The 18,031-nt window shown below is 39.9% G+C and overlaps 1 protein-coding gene and 1 long non-coding RNA gene across 11 annotated transcripts in view; one reads left to right on the plus strand and one right to left on the minus strand.

Annotated features, from left to right (window-relative positions):
* FILIP1 (filamin A interacting protein 1) overlaps positions 1-18,031 on the minus strand; it is a 222,941-nt gene that overhangs the window by 136,518 nt on the left and 68,392 nt on the right. The gene's annotated exons all lie outside the window — the stretch shown is intronic.
* LOC138915985 (uncharacterized) overlaps positions 1-18,031 on the plus strand; it is a 37,671-nt gene that overhangs the window by 361 nt on the left and 19,279 nt on the right. The window contains exon 2 of one of the 2 annotated variants that reach the window (XR_011422553.1): positions 483-721. This is a non-coding gene — a long non-coding RNA (uncharacterized lncRNA). Of the gene's footprint in view, positions 1-482; positions 2,653-18,031 lie in introns of those variants that run through there. The other variant, XR_011422552.1, reaches the window with a different exon arrangement.

Below are 18,031 nucleotides of genomic sequence, written 5' to 3' on the forward strand. Positions count from 1 at the left end.
AGAGGGAAGATGTGTCAACAAATCCTTCCTATTATACTCAACACATCAGTCAACAAATATTCTTGAGAACCTATCGAATGCAAAGCACTGTATGTCACCTGAGTCAACAGGAAAATATATGCATTTGCATGACTATGTATTATTGCTATGATGGCTTTCTTTTCTTGTCAGTATGGAAGTCAATATCTTAGGAATTGAACTTGGTAAAAAAAAGTATAATCAATGCACTGAGTAGATGATATAAATAATAACTTCTGGATTTTTTTTTAACGAAATTCATTTTGAAATTATATTGTGGGTTCTTTTGGCAACTTTTTTGTAAATCTAAAGTCATTTCAAAATAATTAAAAAAATGCATTGTGGCAAACATGAAAATGAGATAAAAGCACTATGAGATATGAGCTGATCTTTTAAAATGGTTAACTCCCAGTTAATAAAACCCTAAGAACCTGAAAATTCAGGATTCCATCTTCCTTCCCCAGCCCTCAAGCCAAGTCCAGCAGGTTTACTGCCAGGCCTGCGACAGTGCAGAAAGGACAGGAGAAGCGCGGATGAAGAGAGTTTCCACTGTGATTGGGCTTACTGAAGCTGTTTAACAACGTTTGTCTGTTAAAGCTGTGCAAGCAGTAACAGAAACGCTGAGCCTCCTCTACAAAGTGCAACGGCAGGCAAGATTGGCTCCTTGCAATCCAGAATCGCATGACTCCACGAGAGCACATCGGTGAGGGCCCACGGGGAAAACCCCCCACCGTGCTGTCCCTCTAGCCTTTGACTCCACTGACTTCTTTTAAGAAATGGGAGCCAGCCCAGTAGGGCAGTGGTTAAGTGCGCACGTTCTGCTTCAGTGGCCCTCGGGGTTCACCAGTTTGGATCTCAGGTCTGGACATGACACCACTTGGCATGCCATGCTGTGGTAGGCATCCCACATGTAAAGTAGAGGAAGATGGGCATGGATGTTAGCTCAGAGCCAGTCTTCCTCAGCAAAAAGAGGAGGATTGGCAGTAGTTAGCTCAGGGCTAATCTTCCTCAAAAAAAAAAAAAAAAGAAATGAGCATGATAGAAGAGTGAAACTTGTTCCCTTTTCCAACTCCATCTCTCTTACATTCCTTCCCGAAACGCTCATCCACAGGAATCCACATCGGCACGCATGCAGGATGCAGGATGCTTAGCCAGTGGTATCAGCGGAGTAGCCCCTCCCCAATTCCTTGACAACCAGTTGATGAATGGAGGACCAAGGAGTGCCCACGAGAGCCATCTTTTTACCATTAGAGTGGAAACAAAGAAGGGAGAAAATGTTAAAAGTTAAGCTAGAGAATGACTCTATAATTGCTATGGTCCATGAGGAAAATCTGAAAGTGAAAGTGGAAAGTTTCTTCACTGTTTGGGAAAATAATTCCCTAACTCATTTTTTCAGTTTTCAGATCAAACAAAAAAATGAAGATTATTAGAAAATTTGGAGTTAGAATTCATTATGCTCCTGAAGCATCCACTAAACAAAAGTCAAAAATCAACCCATAGATTTTCTTTTTTCCTTAGAAATTTATTCTCCAAATTAAAGCTCTTTATAAAATCATTAAGCAGAAGCAGTCATCAGAAAGAAAAGCAAATATTTATAAATATTTATGCCGAAAGCATTAGCATTATAAGTATCAATCAATTTTCAATAGAACATATCAAGGAAGCAAACAATTTTTAAATAGTTTCCAAAAATCTATAGTCATTCTATCCCCTGTCACTCACTAGCTCATTTTCTCAGCTAGACACTTCAAGTTTTGGAAAAACTTAAATGTTTTGACATCTCATAATCTAACATGCTTTAAGAAAAAAATAGAAGGACTATGTATTGCATATTGCTTCCTAGCTATACCACTGACTGCTGAGTGACATTAGGCAGCTCACTTCGTCTCTCTCTGTCTTGTTTGGAAAATAATGGGATTGTACTTGATTAGAAGTTGTTAACAGGGTGGCCCTTTGGCCATATCCAGCCTTTGAACATACCTTGTTTGTTTAGCATGTTTTAAAAATTAGGAAATTTCACATTCATCCAGATTTCTGATTTCTCTTCAAAAAATGTAAGATTGGCACACTGGGCCTACATTCCCATGTGGCAACAGAGGCTGGAACGGAAACCAGCTGTCCCCTTGGCTGAGGCATGGACTCTTGATGTCACATTACCTACCTGTCTGCTTAGCTTCTAAGTTGTTGACGAAATAGATTACCTTTAAAGTTTCTTTCGCCTCTTTCTCACATTTAGAGTGAGCCACTCAGCAAAAAGTCCGTTGAGCCTCTCTAAGCCTCAGCTTTGCTTGAATACAGGGATAATAATAACAACTGACCACCACTTGAGCTTTGGAGAGACAAGATGAACTGGCATGTGGTGACTGCTCAGCACAGCGCCATCTTGCCAAAAGTGCTTCATAAACGGTAGAGGTAAAAATGCAAATAATGGTGAACAGAGCAACTCAAACACAAGTCTATGAAGACCGGTCCATTCAGATCAAAACTGACCTGCTGAATCTCCCCTTCCCAAAGCACCATCAGGCCCATCAAAAAGTTAACTATTTGCCTCTAGTTTTCAGAAACACTTTGTTCAGTTAATAATAAACAGATTGGGATTCCCAAATGAGCCAATTAAAGCCAATTAAAAGAAAACAGTGTTCTTTGAGCGTCTCTGGTTCTCATGGTCTCCATTTCTGGTAGAACCAGCTCTCAATAGTCGATCTGCAGAAGCTCGGATCCTACTTACTGCACTTGCCAGGTGCATAGTCTCCCACTTGCTATTACTGTTAAACACAAATAGCCAATTTAACAGAGAGCTTGTGCTGGACCGACTTCTCATTCATACAGCAGCCACAAATGAGCCCATATAGCACCCACAGGAATTTTGTCATCGGCGTCCCTGCCATTTCAAGCTGCTCTATAGTCACTCATATATCCTGTCACTCACTAGCTCGTCTCCTCAGCCGCACACTTCACATATTTGACTACTTTATTAATAACAATGGGGCTTTGATGGGCCTGTTCCAGTGTGTGACTGGCATAGGTTTGACCATATTTTCAAAGATTTGTTTATAAATTAAATTTGATTTATGTTACTGTGTGTGTATATTTGTAGAGAAAAAAATTTTGTAAGTTCTAGTCCAACAAAACTAGGTAACAAAATATAAGAAAAATAAAGTAACTTGTACCCCCCTCAGAGTTTGTTGGGATTTTTCCCTGTAATTGTGTGTTATTCATATCGCCTCAGAACTGGAGACTGATGACAGAGAACCAGGCCAGCGCACAGGGCACTCCACTGGCTTTCAGTCCAGCATAAAGCTGAAGCCGAGGCAGTCAGGGATGAGCCCACCGGAGGGAAACTGTAGTAATCAGTGTAGTCTGGCTTCCCCCTCGGACCTGGATCCCCTCTCCTCCCACCTCTGCAACAACCACTCTCCCATGAGGGTCAGGCCCTCCAACTCTTACTCTGCAGAGTTCTCAGAAAAATATATTTAACACAACAATCTTCCGCTCGAGATTCTTCAGTCATTTGTTATGACCCAGAAGTAATTCTACAGTCCTACACGACCTAGACCCTATCAAGCTCTCTCCATTCTCTTCCCACCCTTCCCCTCAAAGAACCGAGCCCAACTAATCTCTGTTCCCTGAACATCGCCCTTTCTCTGGCCTATGGACCTCTCTCCTTCTCCTCCCCACCGTTAGTCCCACTCTTCCTTCAAGTGTCAACTCAAGCATGACTTTCTCTTCTCTGGTTCCCTTAGGAAAACTTAGCTGACTCTTTCTTTAGTCTCCCCGAATGTTGTTCGCATGTAACTATGGCCACTACCACGTTCATTTGCCTGTGTGTGAGCTTCTTGAAAGCAGAAACCAAGTTTTTAAATATTTTTATTCCGAGCACATAATACAGTGCCTGGCATATTGTAGGCAACTGGATATTTGCTAAATATTGAATAAATGGACCGGCCAGGTTCCCATAGCCTATATATTTCTAGATTCCATTCTGCAAAATCATAAGACTATTCTTGTTACCATTACAACTAATTAACAGTATATTTTGCACATCTGTCTTCTTAATACATTTTGCTTTCTTCATTTATTCTTTTGGCACAGTCCATCTGTTTGTGCTTAATACATGTTAACAACAACAAACTATCTGATTCCATTAATATGATAAGTTCATTATTTTGCTGAATCTTACAAATATGAGCTTTCCGAGTCTCCATAGCATATTTGTTATGAAATTTAGAGGATGGTCATGCCGCAGAGTACTTTCAGAACTAATTTCAAAACGTATAATGAGACTGGTTAAATTATAAAGATAAAACTTAAATTAGGGGCCGGCCTGTGGCTGAGTGGTTAAGTTCCCACACTCTGCTTTGGCGGCGCAGGGTTTTGCTGGTTCAGATCCTGGGTGCAGACATGGCACTGCTCATCAAGCCATGCTGAGGTGGCATCCCACACGCCACGACCAGAGGGACCTACAACTAGAATATACAACTATGTGCTGGGGGCTTTGGGGAGAAAAAGAAGGAAAAACAAAAAATTGGCAACAGATGTTGTCTCAGGTGCCAATTCTTAAAAAAAAAACTTAAGAGATTTTTATTTATTCAGTTTTTAAAACTCACAGCACTTTCACTTTCTGAAATTATTGGGCGTCTTATGAGAATAGGACCCCACCTTGTTTCATTCACCATTTAAATCTTGCTTTTCACACCTAAAAGCATGTACTCTGCTAACCATTATGGAGAAGTAGTGTTTGCAGCTGCATCATAAAATATAACGAATTCTTACACTTAATGAGCCAAAGCCTGAATTCTCTACAGTGACATAACTGTGTTTCTTATTAATTGAATGCTGTGGATGTAACCACTACCTATCTTGGTAAAAATCTCCCTCTTACATGTTTAATCCAAAACGTAAATGAGCTAACCTACATTTATTTCACAGTCGCTCACAGAGAAAAGTGGCTGTACGGAATGGCATGCTGTCTGTGAATGGGGCTATGCACCTCAGTGGTTTCAAAGCCGTGGTGGCTTCTTTAGTGTAAACACTTAATTTACCTGGGTTCACACCCCTTGACTTTCACTTGGACAAACCTGAAAGCTCCAGGCAGCTAAAACGGCCAACTTTTGCATAATTTTCTACCCACAACCATCAATCTCTCCCTGGCAATAAAAGGAGACTAACCTTGGTTTGCCCTAGTGTCACCTGGGAAGATGATGAATCTCTCTGAATTTGAGCCAAGGATGACGTTCCCCAACAAAGTAGACCCAGTGCACAGCGTTCTACCAGTTGTGTAATTTGGAGAGCCGAATTCTCTACACACAATGTGGCACATTTCCTGGACTGGCTAATTGAGCCAGTTGCTTCGAAAAACCTGGTGCCAAGAGTCTGCCCAATGACTTAAAACACCTTCCCTTTTGGTTTTTCAATATTCAACGTTCATTTCCTTGGTTAACATTGGTGTCATATCAAATGAAGTCACCAAACCTCAGGGAGGAGACAACTTGCCTCCAAAAAAGTAGCATATTATTCTGAAGAGACGTTTAGTCAAAACTAAAAAAGAAATGATTGAAGCACAAAGGTGATATGAACACAGCTGGTCTACAAAATTGTGTGGTATTAAGAACTTATACATATTTTTAGCTAAAATGAGGTTTCAATGTAAGTAGGAAGATAAGAGAGAAAATAGTTATAAACATATAAAAATAGATTTTTAGATTTCTCTAAAGAATAATTTTTTTCCTGCAAGAAACACTGGTAATAAAACTTGAACTTATTTCCCTGAAAATCATTTGCAGTCTATCTTCTTCCTTTGTTTTTAATTGGCAGAAAGCATTTTCAGTGAAAACTACTGCTCACCATGCATGTTAGGTTGAGCCAAGAACTGGTTTTTCAAATCTCAGAAGAACCTTGGAGCAGGTCAATGTCAGCAGAGGGAAACTGTCGGGAGCCCCCAGGTTCCGTCAACTCTTTGAAGAGGAGAGGAGAGCAGTGTTTCCCGTCACTGGGTGTATAGACGAGATTTGCTTTACCAAGTTGAGATTTTTTAAATAGTCATAGGACAGCATACAAGATGGAGGCTAGTTGTCTAGGGAATAAACAATGGTGAATTTTGAAAGCTAATAACGAGAACTAAAAAAAGCTGAAGTTACTTTTGTTTGGCAGGAGTATGGGCTTTTGGTCAAGGAAGCTTTGGAAAGATCTTTAGTTTTCAACCGTGGCTCAAGGTCTTTCAGCTAAACATCTAGGTGAGGTTACATGGACTAAACCTTCATCTTAAAAGCAAACTACATTTTAAAACATACACAGACCCAGATATTGACACAAATGCAAATCAGGCTTCTTTTCCTATTCTTTGAAGATTGAGCCCTTGAGAAAATCAAACCAGGTGTCAGTTTAGAAGAAAGGGAATTTCCTCAGAATTCTTCATCAGCATTTTTCAAATAGAAAAAAATTAAAATAATTGTAATATCAAACTATTTACATGGAAAGTTGTTCTCTACAAATAGAGTAACGTCTTGCAAAACAAATGAGGAAAAATGGCTTTGTAATTTTACTTCCCAGATGGCATGCTGGACACTAAAGGAATTTGAAAATCTCTTTTATTTGAACTTTGAAATTAATTAAATTTACTTTACCATGAGCTAATAAATACACAGCATGAATTTTGTACACCTTCCTCCCAGATCACTAGTTGGTTGTGACATCCTTTGGCTGCTGAGGCTGAACATATTCCCAGAATCCTTAACACAACACCTGAACAACCTCTACTCACGGATCAGAATTCCTGGTCACAAGGATATGTGTTTGGTATTTCTGTTCTCAATTCTTCTAAAATGAAACATGATTAATTTCTTTGTGCTACTATTAAATAAATGAGATTATAAATAAATCCTTTTAAAAATAGATGCCTAGGTAGCCCAGCTAAACACAAATCTGATCAAACCTTAACAAGAGTAGCACAGTGGAGGAAATAGATTTCCCAAATAATGACGCTTATTTGACTACCGTGGCAAAAATTCTGAGACATGTTCCCAAAGCCACTCCTCAGAATGAATGCCTCCATCTTCAACTCCAGCTTACATCTTGCAAACTTTAAAGCTATGTGTGTTTATGACTCATTTGAAATATCAATGGAGTCTGGGATTTCACTCAGAGCAACATGATAAGCAGTTAGAACCTGTTACTCCAGGTTAAAATGCATATAATTCTGAGTACTAAGTTGATATATCTGGTTATTCTAAAAGACAATTCATTGCTGGGTTTATTAAATAACCATAAAATATTTATAGAACACCTCTTGAATTCAAGAAGTGGTTGATATAAGTGATGCAATCAATTTACACCACTTCGGAAGTAATGTAAGTCCAAATTCTAGTAGACTTTTTGTTCCATGTTTGGGCAGCAGGAGTAGGGTGAGCTGGCAGGGAGTGAGGGAACAACATATTCGAGGACAATTAAAGAAAACTAAGCCATGATGTTTAGGTTGGGGTATTACTTTGAAATGTTGCTGTTGCGTAAACATTATAAATAAAATTTAAAGGCAAATTACAAAATGGAAACACTATTTGCAAGTACTATGTACAAAAATATCATTAACATACTGATCGATCATTAATATAATAATCAAAATATCAATAACTAATAATATATAAAAGCTTTTATAAATCAATGCAAAACACTAATATACAAAAAAATAAGCAAAGGGCATCAATAGGTGATTGACAAAGAAGATAAATGAATTTCCACTCTAACATAAAAATAGATTAACTTCATAGATATAAAAAGGTGCATTTGAAAATTAGTAAAATCTACAGCAAAACAAAAATAAAATATTATCAACAGAGATAGAATTAGAAAACTAAATGCTGGCGAGGGTATGGTGAGATGAGTACCCTTGAACATGACTGACGACACTGTGAATTGATATGAGGTAGTACAAAAACAAATTTCTCATTTTTTTCTACAAAGTAATTTGACAAATTGTATAAAAAGCCTTAAAAATAGTCATTCATTCGGATCCAATAATCTCAACTTCTGAGACTTGATTCTTAAAACATAGAGATGCAACCAGAAATTTATTGACAAGGATTTTTATCAAAGTTTTAGTAATAGTGTTAGGTTCCAAATTCCAAAACGTTGAAAACAACTTTGATGACCAGTAGTGTGGGAATTATTAAATAAATTATACTTTATCTGTTGGGATATTACACATATAATAAGAACTAGATTTAAAACTGTATCTTCAGTCTAATGCTAATTTTGTTAATACAATCATGTGCTACTCAGCGACATTTCGGTCAATTTCAATAGACAATGGTGGTCCCATAAGAGCGGTACTGTATAACTAGGTGTGTAGTAGGCTGGACCGTCTAGGTTTGGGTAAGTAGACTTATGATGTTCACACATTGACAAAATCGCCTAATAACACATTTCTCAGAATGTATCCCCATCGCTAAGTGATGCATGACTATATAGTATGTAAATTATTCAAAAAGACAAATCTTAGAAAATACGTCAAACTATTCAGCAGTTATTTACAGGTGGAGAAATTGTGTATGATTTTTTTTTTTTGGAGGAAGATTAGCCCTGAACTAACATCTGCTGCCAATCCTCCTCTTTTTGCTGAGGAAGCCTGTCCCTGAGCTAACATCCGTGCCCATCTTCCTCTACTTTATATGTGGGACGCCTGCCACAGCATGGCTTACCAAGCGGTGCCATGTCCGCACCTGGGATCCAAACCTGGGCTGCCGAAGCGGGAAGTGCAAACTTAACCGCTGCGCCACCAGGCCGGCCTCTGATTTTTTTCTTTACACTTATTTTTTCCCAAGTAGTACAGAGTGAATATATATTACTTTTGCTTAAAAATTTATTTTTAAAAAAGTAAGGTATGACACCATTCAATATGAAGATGTCACATTATTATGAGAGAAAGGGACAGAGAGAAGACTGAAAAAACTGACACAGAATGTTGATAAGTGAAACTCTGGTCCCCAGTGGTGGATGTAATGTACTATAAAATGTGCACAGTAATTCCCAGCAAGGCATGTGCAGATGACACAGCGGTCTTCGCACCATGCTTAAGCCAAGACTAGTACACGCACCAGCTGGCCGTCTTGGATTACTCTGTGGAGAATTTCGGGGCTGTCTCTTTTTCTTCTGTCCTTCCCCCTCTGCCTTACTTTCTTAAGTCCTCTTCTTACTTGAAGGCCTATCTCCTCCATGAAATCTCTCCCCACCTCAACGCCCTGCAACCTCTATCCCACTAGAAACTTAGAGTATGTATTGCCCATATCTCTCATTTGGTACTTAAATTATATTTTTCTGTCTTTTGGGTTTTTTTATTATTGTTATTATTGAGGTAACATCGGTTTATAATATTATATAGATTTCATGTGTATATCATTATAATTTGACTTCTGAATACGTTACATTGTGTTCACCACCAAAAGTCTAGTTTCCATCCACCGTGGTACACATGATCCCCTTTACCATTTTTGCCTGCCCTTCCTCCCCCATCTTCCTCTCTAGTAACCACTAATCTGTTCTCTGTATCTGTTTGTTTGTTTGTGTTTGTTGTTGTTTATCTTCCACATATGAATGAGATCATATGGTATTTGTCTTTCTCCTCCTGACTTATTTCACTTAGCATAATACCCTTAAGGTGCATCCACATTGTCGCAAATGACAAGATTTCAGTCATATGCTGGTTCTATTCTTAATTTTCTGAGGAGTCTCCCTACTGTTTTCCATAGTGGCTGCACCAGTTTGCACTCCCTCCAGCAGTGTATGAGGATTCCCTTCTCTCCACATCCTCTCCAGCATTATTATTTCTTGTCTTGTTAATTATAGCCATTCTGATGGATGTGAGGTGACATCTCCTTGTAGTTTTGATTTGCATTTCCCAAATAATCAGTGATGTTGAGCACCTTTTCATGTGCCTTTTGGCCATTTGTATATCTTCTTTGGCAAAATGTCTGTTCAGATCCTCTGCCCATTTTTTAATTGGGTTGTTTGTTTTTTCCTGTTGATTTGGGTTCTTTTTTTACATTGAGATTTTGATTCTCCAGCTGGATTTTTATACTCCACCAGGGAAGGGATATTATTGAAAATTCTTTTGTAGTCCTATCCAGTCATTCAAGAAATGTCTATTGAGCACATAGTATGTGCTAGATACTATTTGAGCTGCTAGGGATTTGTAGGTGAAATTTTTAAAAGAGAGAAAAAATCCCTGCCCTCAAGAGCTCCCAATCTAGTGAGGAAGCCTGGCACTTGGTGCCATGTCATATGTGATGCAAATCCACAATAAATTATGACAATGATGGTGACAGTAATGAAGACAGAAACGATGACAGAGAATGATGCATTCGCTTTCTACTGCTGCCATGACAAATTACCATAAATTTCACAGCCTAAAACAACATTTATTTCTTAGCTCACAGCTTCTGTGGGTCAGAAATCTGGGGACAGTGCATTCAGTTGGGTCTTCTGTTTAGAGTCTCACAAGGATAAAACCAAAGCGTTGGCAGGGCCACATTCCTTACTGGAGGCTCTGGGAAGGAATCTGCTTCCAAACTTATTCAGGTTGCTGGCAGAATTCACTTCCTTGAAGTTGTAGGGCTTGGGTCCCTGTTCCTTTGCCAAGTGCCAGCTGGGAGGCCCTTACCTCCTGGAGGCCTGTCTTTGATTCTTGCACATGGCTCCCCACATCTCTGTACCAGCGACAGTGCATTGAATCCTTCTCACACTTGAAATCTCTCTGACTTCTTTTGTCGCATCTCTCTTGCCTCCAGCTGGGGAAAATTCTATGCTTTTAAAGATGCATAGGGTTAGGTTAGTTCCAACTGAATGATCCAGGATAATCTCCCCATCTTAAGATCCATAACCTTAATTACATGTGCAAAGTCTCTTTTGCCATGTAACATAATGTATTCATGGGAGCCAGGATTAAGGTGTGGACATCTTTGGGTGGTCATTCTGCCTACCACAAATAGGAATAACAAAAAACAACTGTCTCAAATACTCCAGGATGAAATTATGGATTCAACTCAAGAAATTTAATTGGATTCCATAAAGCCCAGTGTTCTTTCTTCTTATGAGAAACATTTTTACCATAGGCCTGATTTCCTGATGACCAACTCTAGAACACTTTCACGATCTTTTGCTTGTCAATGTCTTTAATTAGCAGAAACCGTTTTTAGCCATAGTTGAGTCTCCTAATTACCCAAGTTCCATTTTCATTGGTTCAACTAATTTATTCTCATCTTTGTCCTAACATCAGTCAGATGTTGAGAAACCCAAGGAACAAGAGAGGTTTGTTTTGGGGGTTGGGGAAGAGAAAGCTGAGCTCCGTATTACCTCATAACCCCCTAAATTATGCAACTTCTCCACAAGCCGAGATCAGATCCTGCAGCAAACAGAAAGAGCACCCGGGAGGTGGGAGCACTAGCAAGAAAGCTGTCTGGCCTCTTTTGGAATGGAAAGAACCGAGTGGTCAAGGACTATTCCTGTGGTACCATAAACAGACTTTCAAGAGATTGTGGAGGGGACAATGCCAAATTCATATGACAGACAGCTCTTTTAATGCCTGTACAGTGCCACTTATTCATCTGAGGAGGCAAAAGGAAATGCTTTCAACCCTGATCCCAGACACAGAAAGGAGCCCAGGTTTACGCCCCTCCTGCCAAGGACAGAGGGCCACTCAACTGTGTCTTTGCCCATGAGGTGAACCAGCTGCCCAGGCCTGTGAATGACATCACATCTTGAGGGATGAAGAAAATAAAATTGGGGGAGGTTTTTTTTTCTTAGCATGAAATATATTCAAAGCCCATTTCCACTGCAGTATCCAAGCACCAGTGGTAGTTAGGAAGAAAAATAAAGAAAAAAAATTTTTATGTAGTTGATGTTAAATTTTAGGGGCGCAATCAAATCAGAAAAGGTAGGCAAAGTTGCTTTCTAAGCGCGAAGCAAAAAGATTTTTTGAATAATTGCTCTTACTGCTCTCAATTCCAACTCCTTTATCTCACCAATGAGAAAAGTGACTCCAGAACAGCCTGACTCTCTCCAGACCGTGTCATTCCCTTGCTCGAAAAACGTTCAAGGGCTGCGCATTGCCCACCAGGAGAAGTTCAGATCTCTCAGACTTTCATTCAAGGCCTTTCTGAGCTTGATACTGATCACCTTTCAAATCAAATCACCAATTAATTACTGAACAGCTACTAAAGCCAAACAGTTTTAGGTGCTGTGGGCATAGGCAGGACACAAAATATGTTCCATTTCTTAAAATACGTTCTGTGTCCCACAGGAACAATAACTCTAATTAAATTTATCTGCCTCCTATCCTCCAAACTTACCCTTGATTTTTCACTTTGGCATCTTTGCTCTTGCCGTCTCACTCACCTACAACGCTCTCCACCACAACTCTCTGTTTTTTTCAACATCTTACCCATCCTCCCAGGCCCAACTCAAATACGATCTCTTTTGAGAAGTCTCCCCACACACTACTAGCCCAGTGGTTCTCAAGCCAGGCTATTTTCCTCCCCGGGATTTTGGAAGATTCCCTCCCCAGGGGACATTTGGCAATGTCTGAAGACATTCTTGATTATCACAATAGGTAGGGGATGCTATTGGCTTCTATGAGTAAAGGCCAGAGATGCCACCAAACATCCTACAAGGCACAGGACAGCCTCCCACAATAAAGACTTCTCCAACCCAAAATGTCAACAATGCTGATGACGAGTTCTGTACTGGAAGAAAGTGGAACCTCCTCCTCTGAACTCTTACAACATCAAACGTGTGAACAATCTTTCATCATTTAGCATATGTTTTCTCTTCCTTTTGCTATTTTTTCTGTCTGCGTGTAGTACTTTCCCAAATGATTTGGAAGTTTGTAAAAGAGAGGAAGAATTTTATGCTGTTTAGTGTCTTCAGTGTTTGATTCCACGTCTTTAATAAGCACTGAGAAACTCCATCGATATCAGTGATAACATATTCCTCTATTCTTCAGTACCAGTGAGCCCTCCAGGCTCACAATTATCACTGCCACATTTCACCAGATCCAACACCCTCAAGATTCCCTCATTATACTACATCTTCAAACCCCCTGCTTTCATGAAGATAGGAAGTCCCAACAACAAAAAAAATGCCAGAGGCCTAAACTGATCAGATGAGTCTGGCACAAGTGGAAAAAGCAGTGTGACGGGTTCGGCACAACCTAATGACATGTACCTGAATCTCTGTTTCACCGATCACCCATTTCCCCCAGGCACACTTCCTTACAGCTCTGTTGTCCCTCTCTGACTTCTCAGGAGCTTAGAGGAGAAAGAGGGAGTTAGGGACCCTGGTAATCCCTCCACTTTGAGTCATGGCTGACACGGGGTAAAATATCCTAAAAGCAGGACAGAGTTTAAAACTCTAAACACCCTCAGCCCTGAAACCATTATCTTTCATCCTACTCCCATATGGAATCCAAAAGAAGTTCAACAGGTTATAACTTCCCACATAGTGTCTGCTTCTACCCTGGTGCTTTTAAAAAATATCTAATTCTTTCACACATAACACTTCTCTCATTCTCTCTCTCTCTCCTATTTTGACAATGCCCTCAGCAAATGCTTGGTCTTCCCAGAGGGAAATCAGCAGTGGATACAGGATGCTCAGTTAAATCTGAGTTTCGGATAAAGAACAAAGAAGGTTTTTTTCATGACCACTTCATATAAAATGATTTATTTAATCCTCATAACTTTAAAAGGTAGGTATGGCAACTGAGGCTTAGAGAAGTGAAACAGGGCACCCCGGACCCAAAGCTAGGAAGAGGTGGGTTTGAACCCAGGTCTGACCGCAGAGCCCAGTGGCTTGAACATTCTGATATTTACCAAGTCAGAACATCCTCTTCAACAGGATCAAAATAGATTTTCAATACAAATATGTCCAAGGCAATATTTCAGACATACTCATATTTTAAAATTATTCATTTTTTATCTGGTATTCAAATTTAACTGAACATCCTATATTTTATCTGGCAACCTATCTCCAGGGGACATTTGGCAACGTCTAGAGACATTTTCAGGTGTCAAAACTAGGGAGGATGCCACTGCATGGGCAAAGGCCAGGAGTGCTGCTAAACATCGCACCACGCACAGGACAGTCCACAGAAGAGAAACATCCAGCCCAAAGTGTCAGTAGTACTGAAGCTGGGAAATCCTGATCTAGAATCACCTTCGAGAACATCCAGAGTGCCCTCTTCCTGTAATCAGAGAGGACCAGAAGGCCCGGAGGAGTTAAAACAGCCTGGGAGGCAAATCCAGAAAACTAGTTCCACTTCTGTGTGGCCCGGAAACGTTACCTACTGAAGCAGATACACTTAAGCTCTCCGAGAGTCTCCTCCTCCAGAGTCCTCCACTGGAGAGCACCACTCAAGCCCCTGGGGGCCTCTGGCAGGAGGAAGCGGAGGGATAGGGCTTGCGATGAAATTTTTGTTCAAATATTTTTCCAAATCTTTTTCCCCAAACTTAATTTTATTTATGGGGAAGGAAGGGAAGAGTGAAAACTCTGGCTTGGAATGAGTGCCGATTATGTCTACTCTCCTGTACTCCTGCTTTTCCTTTGACCTACAAAGATACATTGTTTGAGTCTTTAGGAGAGCTTAACTTTCCTTATTCAGGATCTCTCTGGTCCTGGATGTGGGAAAACTGCTTAAATAGAAACCAACCCAAAGAAGTTATTAAGTATTACAAAAGAAAAATGAAGGCATTGAGGAGCCTACTAGAGATTATTTGGGGCTGGGCCAAATGTTAGAGGCCTGTGAAATAACACGAAGTGGTGTACTGAAAATGTATTCATACGTCAGTTCTTGCCACATAAGGTTTGCTTGCAGGCCCCAAAGCAAGCACCATGGCTCATCGAAGTAAAGAGCGAGCCAAGATAATCTAATGACCTAAGAATCCAATGACACTAGCCACTGTCTCTGATCCTGCTTGGTTTTAACAGACCAATTTTTATGCTTCTCTTCTGTGAGTGTCTGCAATGATTCCCTGCCACTGCTTACTGAAAATTTTTCTTAACTTTTGAGTTGAGGCTTTTTCAGTGCAGTTTTTAAAATATTCATTCAGCGTGTTATTAATTATTAGTATGAATTCTTGGCAGCACTGGACTAAAGAGGAATAATTGCTTTAACCACCTCATCTAGCTGAGGAAATACTCATCCTACTGAAAGAGTTTTTACATGAAACATAAAGATGAATCTAGGAATGTCCTGCTGCAGATTTGGGAAACAGTTTCTCTCCGGAGCCCCTCATTCATTCACTGCAAAACTTTCAGGAGAAACATGACTGTGCCATTGTGTTGCCCTTTTCAGACCTGTTACAACTAACCTCTGAACCAACTGCTTTTTAAAATCTCCTTGGAACATCCACTCTGTCATTGTTGTTTATATTAACATCCACATTCCCTTATGAACACATAATTTCCAGCTGCTTTTTTGATCCACTGATTTAACAGGGGTTAAATTGTCGAATAGTTCCTGCCACTTGATATTTAGTGTACCCGCACACTTTTGCATTCCTGAGAGAATTCGAAGATAATTTTCAGAATCCTCAAGGCACTTATGTATTTCCTGGAAGCCAGCTTTCCCAAATATTTACATTAATCATTCAAGTAAGTTAAGTCATTCCAATCAAATCTTATTTTGAGAAAGGAAATGCTACTGACTCCTGGCTCTCATTTTCGTCTTATTTGGGAAAGCACTCAGGCCCCACTGCAACCAGGAGAGGTGACAGCGATCCTATGACTAGGAATCCCCAGTGCCTCTGGACCTAAAGACAATAAGAAACTCCCCCCTCCCAGTAAGTCTGAGCACGTCGAAGGATTCTTTGATTAGAACCACAAGTGTTTGTTGCAGTCTCCACAATTCCACAACTCCACAACTACAACCTTCTTCAGGAAGCGGCAGGCACTATCCCGCCCAACAGAACCATCAAGACGTCCTTGCTAAGCCTCAGCAAATATGTGAAGATGTAAACGACAGGGAGACACTCCCCCCAGAATTCAACACCCTTTGGACAAAGTGACCTTTCTGCCATTCTAAAGGCACTCAGCTTTTATACACTTTTTTTGATGACTTCAGATTATTTTATGTACATTTATATATTTAAGAAAAGAAACAATGTTATTTTGAGGGAAGTCCATCATGTCCTGAAGCAAATAGCTGAATTTTGTCTAGAAGTAATGTTAGATATTAAATCATTCCAATGGCTGAGAATTTATCAATAAATTATTTTACAAAGTAAATACCTTATAATTTCAGCTATCTGAGAGGGAAATAATTATCAGAATTATTGATAATGATTTTCCCTTTTTTTAAAAAAACCTTCTTCATTTCTGTGTGTGTGTGTGAGAGAGAGAGAGAGAGAGAGAGGGAGGTTGGCCCTAAGCTAACATCTGTTTCCAATCTTCCTCTTTTATTTTTTTTTTCCTCCCCAAAGCCCCAGTACATAGTTGTATACCCTAGTTGTAAGTCCTTCTAGTTCTTCTATGTGAGATGCCACCACATCACGGCTTGATGAGAGGTGTGTAGGTCTGCACCCAGGATCCAAACTGTCAAACTGTGGGCCACCAAAGAGGAGCACATGAACCTAACCACTCAGCCATGGGGCCAGCCCCTGATAATGATTTTCATTTTCCACTAAGGCTTGATTTAATAGCCAGGCAAAAAGTTCCCCATTGGAAATGCGAATTCATCTCCTATTTCTGAGATGCCATTGTGAGCCCCATAAAATAACTATGTACTTTTACACATCTCGTCTCAGAAGATAACCAAGGCAATATGGCCCAAAGATGCTATAAAAGACTGAACTTTTCTGAGTGTCAAAAAAAATCTGTTGAATTAGAATGCTTGCTAGCTTTTTTTTTCTTTCCAGCTTTGGTGGACAGGATTTGTTTATAAGAGAGATAACACATGCTGATAAATATAGAACTGGTCCAAACAAGCTGATCTATGAAAAAATATTTAGTACTTTCAAATTTTTCTGTGACCAAGATGTTGGGTACATAGCGCATGTAGGTTACTTGTAATAACCCCTGAAGAACCTCCCTTTCTGAGTTTTAACTTTGTTACAGTTATCCCATCAAATCTAAATCAACTTTCTCTTACTCTTTAAATCTGGGCTATAGAGAACCTCAGCCACAAAACATTATAATAATAACAATAGCTAACGCATGCAGCCCTGCTGTGTGCTAGGCATTGCTCTAAGACAAATCATCTTGTGCAATCATTAGAACTACCTTATGAAGTGGTAGCGTTATCGTTCCCATTACACAGATGAGGAATCAGAGGCACAGAGATGCTAAGCAACTTGTGCAACACTGCTCTGCTAGAATTTCAGCCCAGGCCATGGGGTTCCAGAGTCCATTCTTTTACTGCCTCTCCTGACACTGTAGAAGAGTATTTACTGACTTGAACATAGAATTTTTCCTTTGCTTAAAATTATGTTTACATATATATTTTTAATGGGATCATATGGTTTTTCTACTCGACATATTATGAATATTCACCCAAGCCTTCATAGAACAAAGAGATAAAGTCAGTGTATTGTTCTCAAAGCACAGAACCAAGTGAGAAGTTCGCGCTGGTTGTGATAATTTCCCTCAGGAAACGTGCAGTTTGAGACAGACGCTGTAGTGGGAGGATCATCCCTGGACTAGAATTTGATCCCGGATCAGAGGGACATAGGTAATTATATAATTTCTCTCGACAACTTTTATTCTCTGATTTTCAAAATAAGGGTGTTAAATTAGGCAGTGTCCACATTCTATACACTAGGGTGGCTGGTCACACACACTGGAAAACGAACACTCAAGAATTCTTACTAAGACCACTTTAACAAGTGTCAAGTGTTTGCATCTGACACACGTGCTCAGGGGAGGAGAGCACAGGGTATGAGTGATCAGGTGAGGCAACAGACGGCAGCTACAAGAACTTTCTCAAAGGCACCTACGAAACTTTCAAGTGAGGATAGGGCTTGTGCAAATGCAT

This window comes from Equus caballus, chromosome 10 (assembly GCF_041296265.1).
Source record: "Equus caballus isolate H_3958 breed thoroughbred chromosome 10, TB-T2T, whole genome shotgun sequence".
NCBI classification, from domain to species: Eukaryota; Metazoa; Chordata; class Mammalia; order Perissodactyla; family Equidae; genus Equus; species Equus caballus.